Consider the following 15,577-nt stretch of genomic DNA (forward strand, 5'->3'; position numbering starts at 1 on the left):
GGCAACCCCGTTGAACCTTGATGTCAAACTTCTAGCTTCCAGAACTGTGAGTTAATTTCCGATGTTTAAGTCACCCAGTTAGTGGTATTATGTTACAGCAGCCGTAGCAAACTAATACACATGGTTTTACCTCCTATTGTATTTAAGGCTATCTTCACTGGATAAATAATTCAGAGGTGACAGTTTATTTTATTTTGCTTTTGTTGCAACTGCAAGCACTTAAAAGAGTTCCTTCCATTGTTTTCTGATATAACATTAGCGGCTACTCTCAATTACATTTCCAGGTATAAGTTATGTGTCCTTTATCTCTGACCACATACAAAATTTTCTCTTTTAATTTGGTATTTGGTAGTTTGGCTATCATGTGTCTAAGTCTGTTTTTCATGTTTTGCTTACTTGAGGTTTGCTAAGCATCATGAATCTGAAAGTAGATGCTTTTCAGGAAACTTAGAAAAACTTCACCTATTATTTTAACAAATAATTTTCTGTTGGATTCTTTTTTTTTTTTTTTAGGACTCCTATTACATATATATCAGGTTATTTAATACTGTCTCACATGTATCTGAATCTTCCTTCTTTTCTTCCTGGTGTTTTTCAAGTTGAATGCTTTACATTGATTTGTTTTCAAGCTCACTGCAACTTCTACCTTCTCACATAGATCATTAAACCCATTTGGTGAATTTCTCATTCCATTTTCTGTTTTAAAATTTCCATCTTATAATTATCTTTCCTTTGCTAAGCTTCCTTATTTGATTGCTCAGGAAGACTGTATTTATTTTTTAAAATACTTTTGGAGTTTACTTGGAACACCTTTATTAAGACAAAATTTATATGCCACTTAAGGTATACAATGTAATTATTTTTTTTTAGTAAATTCATGGTTATACAGTCATCACCACAATTTGAATTTAAAACATTTCAAACTCCAGGCGCCTGGGTGGCTCAGTGGGTTAAGCCGCTGCCTTCGGCTCAGGTCATGATCTCAGGGTCCTGGGATCGAGTCCCACATCGGGCTCTCTGCTCAGCAGGAAGCCTGCTTCCCTCTCTCTCTCTCTCTGCCTGCCTCTCCGTCTACTTGTGATCTCTCTCTGTCAAATAAATAAATAAAATCTTTAAAAAAAAAAATTTTCAAACTCCATAAAAGGAAGACCATATCCATTATCATTCCCTTCCTACTTCCCAACAGTATCCCAGAGGCAACCACAAATTTCCTTTCTTCTATGGTTTTGCCTGTTCTGGATACTTAATACAAATGGAGTCATAAAATATGTGATCTCTTATGACTGTTTTCCTTCACTTGGTGCAGTGTTTTCATCTGTGTTCACGATTATCAGTATTTATTTTTATTGCCAGTAAATCTCCATCGTATGCATGGTTTATATTTATCCAGTTTTCAGGTCATAGGCATTTGAGTTGTTTCTATTTTTTGGCTATTATAAATAATGCCGCTATGAACATTTGTGTGCAAGCTTGTGTATAGATATCTACTTTTTTTCTCTTTTCTTGTGTATATACCTGGGGATGGCATTAGTCACAGTCCCCTATTGTTGCAGTAACAAGTCACCACACACATATTGGCTTAAGTCAATGCATATTTATTATCTCACAGTTTTTTTTCTGGGTTTTACCAGAAAAAAATTCAAGTTGTCAGCAGGGCTGTGTTCCTTTTGGAGCCTCTAAGAAAGAATCTTACTTTTTTCAGCTTTTGGAGACCATCTGTATTCCTTAGTTCCTGTGCCCTTTTCCCATCTTCAAATCCAGCAAGGTCAAGCTTGTGATTAAGCTTCCCGTTGAGTCTTCTACTTCCCTGCTTCACTTATAGAGGTCCTCATAATTACATGGGGCCCACCCAGGTAGTCCAGAATAACCTTCCCATCTTGAATTCCTTAGCTTCATCCATCTGCAGAGTCCCTTTTGCCTTGTAAAATAGCATATTCCCAGGCTCTGCAGATTAGGACGTGTATATGCTTGGAGGACAGGGAATTATTCTGCCTACCTATTCTGCCTACCACACTGTGTCATATGCTAACTCCACGTTTAACTGCATAGGAACTGCTTATTTTCCAAAGTGGTCGTTCCATTTAACATCCATATCGACAATATAATGGCTTTAATTTCTCCACGTTCTTACCAACACTTGTTTATTGTCCATCTTTTTGATAACAGCCATCCTAGTGGGTGTGAAGTGTTATCTTTTTGTGATTTTAATTTGCATTTTCCTAATGTCTAATGATGTTGATGAGCCATTAGTATGCTTTTACAGGCTTTTTTTTTTTTTTTAATAAAGGAATGTCTGTTGGTATCCTCTGTTCATGTTTTAATTGTGTTGTCCTATTTTGCCATCTTGGCATAATGGTTACTGTTGACATTTTTTTCCCCTGGACTATAGGTTGCATTTTCTCTTTGTGTTTTTCTTAAGTTTTGATTGTGAACTAATCCTGCTGATAATTACATATGGAGGCTCTCAGTTCTGTTATCTTCCTGGGAAGATACTAGTTCTAGCTAGTTGTCCTTTTAGTGGTTGATCACTTTTCACTTTTGTAGAATGGATCTTTTGCTTTAATAAGGCTGTTTCTGAAAAGCCCAAAGAGTTTTTAGGACCTTCTAACTTGGAGGTACTAAATACCCAAATGTTGGTTTATGTTTGGTACTTGCGGTTGGTTTTAGGTTTTAATTGGGCAGGTCCAAAAGGAGACTTTTTCTACAATACGGTTTTTATTCCCAAACCTTGGCCCTTCTTGTGTCTCAGATAAATCACTAAAGCATAATGAAGGTCTAAATGAATTTTTCCACTTTAACAGAGCTGAACCTCTGATGTCGGCCTACTGCTTGAAACCATGTATGTCTGTTCCATTTTCAATCCTGTAGCAGCTACTTTTGGAAAACTTTGTGTAACATTATCCTGCATGTGTGTAGCCCAGCTATAGTCTGGAGAATTACAGGGGACCCTATATAGGCTTCTGGCATGCCCCCATCCACATATCTTTGAGTTTTGTCTAGTCCCTTCAGTTATTTCAAATTGAGAATGCTTCCCCAGCTCAGTGGGAATTCTGGGTTCTGCTTAGATTCTAACTCTCTGGACCATAGATGGAAAATTGTCCCCAATTAGAAAAAAAATGCAATTATAGAGATCACTCAAAGTTTCCTTCTTCTCAGGAATTATATTATTCTAGTGCCTCCTGTTTAACATTGGAAAACTTTTTGCCTCCCATATTTTCCCCAAGACTGGTTATTTACAACTGAACACTAGTCTACCATCAGTTACTTTATCATAACTGGAAGTAAGACAGAAACTTTTGATAAGAATTTTAAATGATAGTCATCCCAACGTTTCTGAACACTGGAAATACTATAACCTTTTCTAAGCTATGTAGTAATTTCTGTTGATTTAAGTTTTATTGTCTGATATGTTTTAGGTAGGTAGTTTCATGGCAGTGCTCATAGTGAACATAGTGGAACATTTTAAACACTTTTAAGTGGCAAATAAGGATCCAAATCTAAATTAAAATATAACCATTTGTACTTGTAACAGTGCATATACAGTAAAATCTGTGTGTGTGTGTGTGTGTGTGTGTGAGTGTAGGCACTCACGCACGTAATTAAATGACAAAGAATTCACAACTTCTCTCCTGGACCAGGGCTGATATCTTTGGAAATGAATTTTAAGAACATTCCAGTCTCTGGGGCACCCAGCTGGCACAGTCGATTGAGCGACCACTCTTGGTTTCAGCTCAGATCATAATCTCAGGGTCATGAGATCAATCGAGTCCTCCTGTCGGGCTCTGCACTCAGCATAGGTCTGCTTAAGATTCTCTCTCGCTCTACCTGCTCCTCTACCTGTTCTCTCTCTCAGTCTCTCTTGGTCTAAAATAAATACATAAACCTTTAAAAAAAATAACATTCTAATCTCATTAAATTGGGGTGGGGGATTTGAAATAAATGCTTTACTGAATCCAGCAAATGATATAACTATAATATTTTCTAGAAAGAGATCATACTATAAATAATTCAGTTTGACTCCTTTCTCACTTAACAGTTATTAGACAACTTTATATGTCACATATGCAGATTAATAATATTCTTTTTGAAAATTTTCATAAAACCACATTATATTAATATACCATGAAAATTTTATCAAATTCTCTTTTGATAGACATTTAGATGACTTCCATTTTTTTCCTATTATAGTTATCTAAAAAATGAAATCCTTATACCTACATCTGTGCGTACTATATGTATATTTCAGAAATATTTTCAGAAATTAAATCATATAAGAACAGTAATCATATTTTAAAATATGAAACACAGTGACATGTTGCCCTTTAAAAGAGTAGATAAACACTCTCACTGTGTTTATATAACAATAAACATTTAGGTATTGTTAGATAAAGTTTGTCTAACAATTAATTAGAGTGACTGCTTCCAAAGGCAAACAGAATTTTATATGCTTTTCATTTTTCCAATCTGTTAGAAGGGATAAAAGACTCTCTTTTTTTTTTTTTTTTGCTGTAATTATTTCTAATTTTGCTTAAGTTTCTATGTTTAGTATTTTATTTTTATTCCAGTAATTTATTTTTATGTTTTACATTCATATTGTTGATATACATGTACTTTTTTTAATATGATGTATGTGTAAGGACAAAGTTAGATATTTAATTTTCATTTTGTAATCTCAGTCATCATGCAGTTGTCAGAAGTCTGGATTTTTTTTTTTTCTTTTTAGCTTTTTTTTTATTCTCTTCTTGTACCCATAAATCATATATCTTTAATTACTCTTAAATATGTGTTAATATCTGATATAAGTACTTCCCTGTTGCTCTTTTAGAATTTTACTATTATTGTGTGTACTTTTTTCCAGTGAGGCCTTTAAATAATTTCCTCAAGCTCTAAAATATATTTTAAAATTTCGTTTGATGCTGCATTTAGTTTATAGATTTGAGAGAAATATTTATTCTATTGAATTATATGATCTGAGAAAAGGTTTTATCTTTCCCTTTTTTGTAGGTTTTCATTTAGTGTTTAATATCCTCTTAATATACATAATAAATATTACTTCTGTATTTCCTCCCAAGTTTTTCACTGCTTTTGCTTGTCAATAAAATTAATATATTTTTAAAGTATAGCAGTAAACTCACTACCATCTGTCATTAGGAAAAATATTTTATATAACTTTCACAACCAACCACCATACTCTTTTTTTTTACATTTCTTATAATTTTCTTTTTTAAGTTTTCCAAATATACAGAAATCTTCTCTCCATTACAATAATATATTCTACTTCCTAGTATCCTTTCTTATAAAAATAATATATATATTTACTTACAGTTTACTACGATATTAATAGAGCATAGATGTTTGATTTTGTCAAGTAACAGGTCAGCATCACACTGATGACCATACACTCCTTTGACCTATTAATTTGATGTATTTTATTAACATATTTCTCAAAATTGGCATAGTTTCACAGTCTTCTAAAGGAAGCCTGTTTTTCATGTCATTACTAGATATTGACACATCTACTCTTACTTCTTGAGTCTGTGATAATATGTACGGACGTTTATATCTAATGTATTCTCTCTCTGGAGATTTGGAGACATTCTGTGCTGTGTTAATCAACGGTACTTTGGATGTAGAGTCCTTATCTTCATGTGTGTCTCTTCATCCTTCCTTCCTTTTCGGTAGTAACCCGGCAAGACAAATGTGCTTTCTTTCTCTTTGTTACTCCTCCTTGAATGAAGTCCATGCTTTCTATTCCTTTAGAATTCTCTCTTTTACTCTTCTCTCCATCTAGTTATGCAGTGTTTCCCTGAGATTTTTGTTAAAATACTGGATTTTGATTGTTCCAAACACCTTTTGCTCAGAGGTTACAGAATGAGAGGAAATGAACTGGAGTACCCAGAGTCTCCATTTACATACGTTTTCCCAAGACATCTTTCTGCAAAATACAATGAATTCTTTGTACCTCCCTCAGTATTTAGTAGTTTCTTCTTGACTGGAGACAATCCTGAAGCTTGAAATCAACACCTATTTCACATAGATCTTTTGTTTAGTTATTTGCTATTTATTTAAGTCTGCTATTTATCTCTGCAAAATGGAGTGAGATATGTACTTCTCTCTTTATCCCTTTGACAAGCCTCTAAAGTGATGATTTAGGTAGGTAGTTGTGGTGGCAGAGGGGTAGGGGAGGGGAGGAAAAGAAACAGAAAGGTGGGTTTGCCCCTCTGGGGCAAGAAAAGAAAGTAGGTGACCTACCTTAATTTATTTGTCAACTGGATCTCTTTATATAGTGGGAAAATTTTTTTAAGTTTTTATTTAAATTCCAATTAGTTAATATACAGTGTAATACTACTTTCAGGCATATAATATAGTGATTCAATGCTTCTGTATATCACCCTCTGCTCATCACAAGTATACTCCTTAGTCCCCATCACCTATTCAACCCAGCCCCCCTACCCACCTCCCCTTCAGTTACCTTCAGTTTGTTCTCTGTAGTTAAAAGTCTCTTTCTTGGTTTACTTCTCTCTCTCTTTTTTCCCTGTGCTCTTTTGTTTTGTTTCTTATATTCCACATATGAGTGAAATCATATGGCATTTGTCTTTCTCTGAATGATCTAGTTTGCTTAGCATAATACTCTTTAGCTACATCCATGTCATTGCAAATGGCAAGATTGCATTCTTTTTCATGGCTGAGTAATATTCTATTGTATATTTATACCACATCTTCTTTATCTCTTCATCAGTTGATGGACACTTGGGCTGATTCTATAAATTGGCTATTGCAGATAATGCTGCTAGGAACATTGGGGTGCTCGTAGCTCTTTGAATTATTATTTTTGTATTCTTTCGGTAAATACCTAGAAGTGCAATTGCTGGATTATAGGGTAGTTCTGTTTTTAACTTTTTGAGGAATCTCTGTACTCTAGAGTGTTCTCCAGAGTGGCTGTACTAGTTTGCATTCCCACCAATAGTGCAGGAGAGTTCCTCTTTCTCCACTAGGAATTATTTAGTAATCCTGATACTCTGTAGAGGATCACTGGTTGTTAAAGTCTAATTTAAGAATTTGGTCCTATGTGTTAGCTTATCTTCATTTTACTCCTTCCTGGAATCCACAGAAATATCAAAGATCTCTGGTTCTATTCAGTGCCTGATGATATATTCCTTTCTAAAAATAAAATAAAAATTATCTAGCGCAAATCCACTATTCTTCATTGGTAATGAGATGGGACTTAGATTTCTACTCTTGTCTCCAAATCCCCTTCTTCTCTCTATTACCTTCCTAACAAGAGCTATGTTATAGTGAAAATGTAATAGATGAAGAAATTAATATGACATGATTGGCACTTGAGGTATTTGCAGGATCCAACAAAAATGTACATGAGAGAAATAGGAAATCAGAGAGTGAGTGAAAAACTTAACTCTTCAGAAATTTGTAGAAGAATTGCCTGACAAATAACTTAGACTTGTATTTGAAGTGAAAATACTTATTAAGTACTCATTTGGTGCCAGAAATTGTGCCAAAGTCACATTTTATAATTTCCTTATGAAGAGAAGTTCGGAATATATTATGAAGCAGGCTGACTGAGAGATGTAGGGTTGGCTGAGCCAAGCCTTTTCTAATGGCCCAAATTTCTTTTGATGCCAATAAACAGTGTAACTAAGCCAATGTAAGCTAGAATATTCATCCAACTATCCACTCTTTTGATAATCAAATATTTACTGGGCATCTCTTAAGTGGCATACATGAGACTTATGTATATTGGAGAATAAACGGACATTGCTTATATCTTCAAAAAGTTTTACTCTAAGAAGAGTAAATGAAACATAGCATACAAATAAGTGTATAATTATAAGTTGTCGTATATATTCTGAAGGAAGAAAGTGTGGGCTTTTAGTTGTTTCTGATGACAGTAGAAAAAAGACATCATTTCAAGATTAAACTATGTCATTATAGTCATACTACATTGGTTAACAGAAAGAAGGACAAGCGCCTCAGGCTTTCAGTAAAAACCAGAGAGAATGACTCAGTCATGAAAAATATCCCTAAATTAAGTTCATCACCAAAAATCATAAAAAAGAAACTTTCTGACAATATGTTAAAATATTTGGATATGCTTAGTCACGCTGCCTTTGTGCTTAGGAACTTAGCATTCTATCTCATAGGTCGTTTATACTGTAACTCCTCTGAGCAGTTATAATGCTGATGCAATTCAATATATTATAACAAATTCAAGTAGTGAACAATAGTACAACATATTCTTTAAGACCTTAAAAGAAAGCACTGAGTGGAAACAAAAGACTGCTATGAATAACCCAAATGTGTGGTGGAGAGAAGGAGCTAATCCCTTCCAGTACTTTAGGTGATAGAAGGTCCTTGTAACACCAGTTGAAAAAGGAATCAGTGAATGCCACGAGATTTAAGTGGCAGGTGCAAGAGTATATATTTTTATTCACTATTTCAACAATGGCAGAAAAACCATATTAAGCTTAGGGGTAACTTTTCTTTACCAGATATTTGCCAAGTGACATTTCCTGCTATTTAGTGAAAAAAGAAAACTATGATACTACCTTCCCAATTAATATATTTAGCTGAGACATTTTTTTTCTAGTTGTATTGATATATAATTGACAATAACATTTTATTAAAGTATACAACATAATGATGTATGTACACACTGCAAAATGCTTACCTTAATAACTTTAGAAAACATTCATCACCTTACATAGTTCAACGATTTACTCTCTTACCATCTCTCAAACATACAGTACAGTATTGTTAACTGTCATCACCGTCTTGTGTATTAGTCCCCAGAACTTATTTAGCCTATAACTGAAAGGTGGTACCTTTTGAACATCTTCATCTACCTTTTGAACATTTCCCTCACCTCCGACCCTGCCCCCACCTCTGATAACCATCAGTCTCTTCTCTGTTTCTATGAGGTTTGTTTGTTTATTTATTTATTTATTTATAGATCCTATATATAAGTGAGATCATACAGCATTTGTCGTTCTCTGTCTGACATTAGTATTTTTAAGTGACAAAGATTTCATTGGGGCACAGAGGGAGGAAAGAAGGGGAACTCTCCTAGGAGCCAACTACAAGTCGTCAGCATATTTAGAAATAACCCAAAGTGATCTTAGGTTTGGTTGCATGTGATTGATACATTATACTAATGGGATTAAAAACAAAATAAGGCATATTTCAAAGATGCCTGCCTGCAATTTTGACAACAAACATGCTGGAAAAGGTATAACCTAAGTATATAATCAAAATGAAAGTGGATACAGCTATATGACACATTGACAGTCTTCCAAGGAATCTTCATCCCCCGACCTGCATAGAATATGAAGCCTATTGAGAAATTATTCATGTAAGATAAAGAATGTCTTTATTTTTTTCTTACTTTTGAACAGCCGTGAAGGTGTGGCAGGGACACCCATGGAAACATAGCATGACTAGATGTCTTAGTGAAGTTTCTGAATGTTTAAACATTTAAGATTTGAGACCTCCTTAGTATGAGAGTCTAATTCATTTTGGCAGTTGACAGTTTGCTGGCTGTTTACACCCGGTAAGTGCACCAGACTCTGTCAGTCTGTTTTCACGAGCTCCCCACCTGTCACATTGTGAGTGGCCTTCCTTCCACTTTTACAAAGGCTGTCTTTTTTATATGCTTTTCCTCACGGAGATTTAAAGTGACTCTGTGGTGAAAGGCCACATAATCAGTCTTTGTGATGACACCGTGCCTGGACTCTAGATATCAACACATCATAAATATAATAGTAAGAAAACACACTGGTTCAGAAACTATTGCTTAAGTTACAATGTCCAGTGAATGGACATTGAACCTAAGGCATATGTTAACAATCTGTGATTTTATGTTTGTTTGTTTGTTAACCCAGAATGTATTACTCCACAATAAAGTAACAAAGCACCCTGGAAGAAATAAAAAGATGAGAAGATAGAAGGAGGAATGATTATTTATAATCCTAGAAGTGAATATATTATTAAGCTCCCCCCACCCAAGCACTTCTGTGAAAGGGCATTTGTATGATCCTGAGATCTGTTATGTGATAAAGACAGTGATGCACAAGGAGAATCTTGATGTCCTTGTGATAACATTGCTAGCCAAATTGCACATAGCTTCAGTGATTCCAAATGCAGGTGATATTATGAAGGCTGATACAACACCATGAAAGAGAAGGTTCAGAGGAGAAAGGCAAAGAGTTACAGAGCTCTTGGATCATTATAGAACACATTTTGTTCCTTGACAGCCTGGAAATGCACTAGAATAATGCTGTAGAGGGTAGCCGGATTATTTGGGGAGTAGAAGTAAATACAGGCATCAAAATGAGCAATATGTGTTACAGCCCATAAGAGCTGAGAGGTGTAGCAAGAGTGAAGGAGGGAGGTCTCACCTAGGAATTTACGTCAAACAGAATTGATTCTATATGAACATAACTTCTCAGCCTTAGTAAATCTAATAAGTCTTCTCTGAACGCTTTTAAAATGCCTAGCCTAGCATATAATCAAAGAAGTAGGATTGGAAATGTGATTTTCATATCACCAGCAAGTAGAGTTCCTAAGTTTTTTTGTTTGTTTGTTTGTTTGGTTTTTGTTTTTTGTTTTTTTTTCCAGTAGAAGTTAAGGTTGTCTATAGTAGAGAATTTAAGAGCATGGTGCATTCATAGTTTCAATATTTTCAAAATCATGCAAAATGAAAATTAAAACAAAAAGATGTTTGATGGCTAAAAATGGATGCTTAACCAAGCCATTGTATACAAAATAAATTTGCAAAGCTCTTGATCATAATATTAAAATTAGAGAAATATTTAAACATTCAACAGACCAGGTAACATTTACCTGGTAATATCAAGTGACTTCTATGTTATCAACTATATGCCAGGCATGAGAAAAATTAATTTCAGAGAGAATATTAAAATGAACAAAACTGAAATACATTCAGTATTAATCACATCAGAAATTGTTAAGATTAGAAATGTTTAATCTGAGAAGAGAACAGAAAGATAGAGATTTTAGTGTTTTAACAACTGAATTATTAGTCCACAGTTAAGTATTAAAAATAAAACTGACACTGACTCTATCAATAAATAATTCATTACTGCCAAGGGAAACTTTTTTAGTATTGAAATTGAGGATTATCAAAAGAATGATGATAAAGACTACATATGAAGAAGTGTTTTATTGTAAAGATTAAAAGCCATGGTAAGAGAAGAGATAATTGTTTGTTTCAATGCACAAAAAAGGGATTAGAAACAAAAAGCCAGGGGCGCCTGGGTGGCTCAGTGGGTTAAGCCTCTGCCTTAGGCTCGGGTCGTGATCCCAGGGTCCTGGGATTGAGCCCCATGTCGGGCTCTCTGCTCCGCAGAGAGCCTGCTTCCTCCTCTCTCTCTCTGCCTGCCTCTCTGCCTACTTGTGATCTCTGTCTGTCAAATAACTAAATAAAAAAAAAAGAGAGAGACAAAAAGCCACTCTCGTTTGAAAAATAAAAGTCTGAGAATTACTTCAAGCAGGCAATAGAAACTGCCAGCAAATTTTTATTAAAAATAAGGAAGAAGATAAAAGGAAAAATTAAGAATGCAAACACAAATCACAACACATCAATTACTTGAATGTGAAAGCTGGCAAGGAGATTGAAGTCTTTCTAGAACCCTATTATTAACAAAATATTAGATATATTCATTTGAAAAACCTATATCAGAGAGGGTAAAGTAAGTGAGAGAAAGACAAAATACCATAATTTCTCTTATATGTGGAATATAGAGGAAAAGAAAAGAAAATGTTCACAGATACAGATGGGTGGTTGCCGGGGGTGGGATGGGGGAGTTGGTAAGAGAAATAGGTGAACTGTTTATTTGCTTGTTTGTTCATTTAGTTTAATTTTGTTTAAATAAACTAATTTTCTTTAAGGGAGCCAAAGGTTGAGTTGTATGTCATGTGAATTATATTCGGTGAAGTTATTTTTTTTAAAAGTGAGAAAAAAACTTGAAAGACTTCAAGAAAGAGGATAATTGGCCAATAAATATATGAAAATTTGCTCAATATCATTAATCATCAGGGAAATGCAAATTAAGACCACAATGAGATACTACCCACTAGACGGGGTAAAATTAAAAAACACTGGTAATACCAAGTGTTAGTGACACGTAAAACAATTCGATTCCTCATGCTTTGCCAGCAGGAATAGGAAACTGGGAATATTTATCCTATGACCTACCAGGTCCTCTCGTCTGAGTTAGTGTTTATGTTGACCATATGATAAGAATGAGAATAGTTATAGCAGTTTTATCAGTAACAGCTTCAAATTGAAGTAATCTAAATACCTATCAACAAGAGAACAGAGAAACTGTGATATATTCTGTGATGGGATGATAATATAGTATTTAAAAAAGAACTAAAAACTGATACACGTGGATGAATCAAACCAAAATGACGATGAGCTGAAAAGGCCAAACACAAAAGGATTTCATTTTTATGGACTGTAAGAACAGGCAAAACCAATTGAGTAAGGTAGATGTCAGACTCGTAGTTACTACGGGGGAGTACAAATTGGGAAGGGTCTTGAGGGTGCTTTTGCTGGTAACATTTAGAGATCTATAGTGACTTGGGTGGCCATGACATGAGTAAATCAATCTATTTAAAATTTATGTCCTTACTGAATGTATGTTCTACCTCAACAAAAATTTTGGATGAGCAATGAAATAAAATTACCACCTTGTGCTCTGTGATGGCACAAATCATGACTTATTTACCTATTTGCACCTTGCAGGGCCTAATCCAATGTCTGCTCAATGTTTGTTGAATTTAATTAGATTGGCCAAGTAGTCCCACCTATATGTTCTTAACTAGATGATTTTAAGTACAGTAGGTCTGAGCTGTCAACAGAATGATAGCTGTGTGATTCCTACAGACTCCTTTCAAATTCCTGATGCTTTCATATTTAAAATATCCGCCTTTTTTTTTCCCCAAAAAGGGAAATTGGAACATTTGCATATTGAAAAATAACCCAATTTTCAGGGTTTAACAAGATTCACATTTAAAAAAAAAAGAAGTAATTTGCGTATGCTTTGAGGATTCTGATAGATTGTTTTGTAATATGATAGAGAAAGTCGGAAGTTTTGCCCCTGTTTTTTTCTTTCAGATATCCATTTCCCTAAGAACTCCTTAATGGTACATACAGAGTACAAAATGTTATTTGCACATACTGAACCCACAAACCATGCTGGAATTACAGTAATTCACATCACATATCTTATACTAGATAATGGAAAAATTAGAGTTATGGAGTATAGAAGAGAGAAGGACAAAGGACCATTTAGGAAAGGAAAATTTAATGGAGAGAGGGAAATTTAAATTTTCCGTAGCCAGGGACATCGGCCAGTCTTTTAAGTAACCTATGCAGTAAACCACCACAATGTCAGGGGCTGTACAGATATTTGGCAAATACTTTGTTGAAGGAGAACTACAAAATATACTGAATGTTTAGAGGGGACTGGATCTAAGAAACTTATGATTGGAAGATCCCTTGGTCCCTAAATAACTTCTGATTTCTTGTCCAACTTCCCTAATTTCTTCTCTGATTTCGCATCTAACATCTAATAAAAGTAGCCTTCTCATCAGCTTTGCAGGTGATTGTTCAGTTTCTCATTAAGCTAATTGTCTTGTCAACTACTTATGACAGGATTTGAAAATTTTAGCTATAGCATTTTTAGAAATTAAGCCTTAATTGGGTTAAAATATATATCTTCTTAGGACGCCTGGGTGGCTTATTTGGTTAAGTGTCGGCCTTCAGCTCAGGTCATGATCTCAGGGTCCTGGAACTGAGTCCTGCTTTGGGCTCCTTCCTTAGCGGGGAGTCTGCTTCTCCTTCTGCCTGCTGCTTCCCTGCTTGTGCTCACTCTCTCTCTATCTATCTATATATCATGTAACTTCACACGTGGTTTCATTTTGGGCTGCAAAATCTAATTGTTCTCACATGCGTGCTTTGAAATATTTGAAAGACATTTGTCCTTTTCAAATTGGTATCTTTGGTTATTTTCTGTAGTTTCTTTAGTCGTTTCTTTATAAATTCACCTTGGATAATACTGAATTGTCACACACGAAGGATATCACATTTTGAATTACATACCTCATTTGTATAAACTAAAGATGAAACTATAACAAAAATTTTAAACTGGTAGTCTACTTCTTCTTTCAGCTATTATGAACTAGTTTTATTAGACCAATCCTCATCCTAAGAACAAGTGGAAAACTGAATCAGTCTCCCTGTCTCTCACTCTTTCTCTACACATACTCACACACACATACACACACACACACACACAGATACTGATTTAAGCCAGTTACTGTAGTATCCAAAACTCCTTTAATGGACAACTTTGTTTTAAGGACTCCACACCAGTCTTGTTGAAATATTCTTATAACTGGTGTAGTCACATCTTTCCTACAAATACTCCATCCTTCTAAACCCTTTGCTTCATAGGAGTTAGACTTAAAAGACTCTCCCCACCTTCTCTAAGACCCTCTTTTCCCCAAGGATTCCAGCCAATAGCTGGGTTTTATTTATTTATTTTTTGTCTGATCTTGTCTTTGTGTCTAATTCTTGGAGGACTCTAAGAGCCTAACATTCTGTGCCACATTTCTCCTCTACTTATAACTGGTGGTTAGAGACTAAGTACAGCTTTCTCCAGTCCCACAGGGCTAGAAAGGGGCGAAAATGGAGTTAAGTGATTGGGTAAGAGAAGCTTTTGAAAAACTCCTGGGCTTTTAGTGTGAACCTCTAAAATCCATGCTATACATAACCTGAAATGAATCTTTCAATCAGCTCAATCTCATGTATTTTCTTAAGATAATTTACTCTTAGCCCAACTTCTTGTCAGAATCAAAAGTAAATGCTTTCTTGAGCAGCTAAACATAATTCAGACACGAGGTTTTACTATGGTTTTTCACCTATAATGTACAGTGCTTAATCAATAAATATCCAGACATATAAGGAAACCCCTGAGAACAAGAAAAAGGGAACAAACCCATAGGCAATTCATATGATGGCATTATTAGAAACAAAATTTAAAATAGTTATGATTGATATGTTAAACATCAAGATGAATTATTTTGGCTGAAAACTGGAAACTGTAAAAAGATCAAATGGATATAAAATAAAATGTAAGAATTAAAACTGAGAAATAAATGGATAGATTTAATAGCCAGTTGGAGAAAGAGAAAATTTATTAGCTTGAAGGAACATTAGTAGAAAATATTCAAATAGAAGCATAATGAGTCAAAAAGGAAAAATAGAGAAATGACTATGATTTATAGAACATGGAGAAAAATCCAAATTATGTGTAATTGGAGTGACTAAACTTTAAGGGAAAGAAATGCAGCAGATACAATGTTTAAAAGGATAATAATGATATTTTCAAAAATGATTAACAACATCTAGAAAAGAATAAAAGTATCATAATACTTCTGCTTCTGGATATAACCAACAGGAACTAGATATATCCCTACCCATTACTTTAAAAAACAGAAAAACTAGGGGTGCCTGGGTGGCTCAATCAGTTAA

This window comes from Lutra lutra, chromosome 13 (genome assembly GCF_902655055.1).
Source record: "Lutra lutra chromosome 13, mLutLut1.2, whole genome shotgun sequence".
In the NCBI taxonomy this organism is placed as follows: Eukaryota; Metazoa; Chordata; class Mammalia; order Carnivora; family Mustelidae; genus Lutra; species Lutra lutra.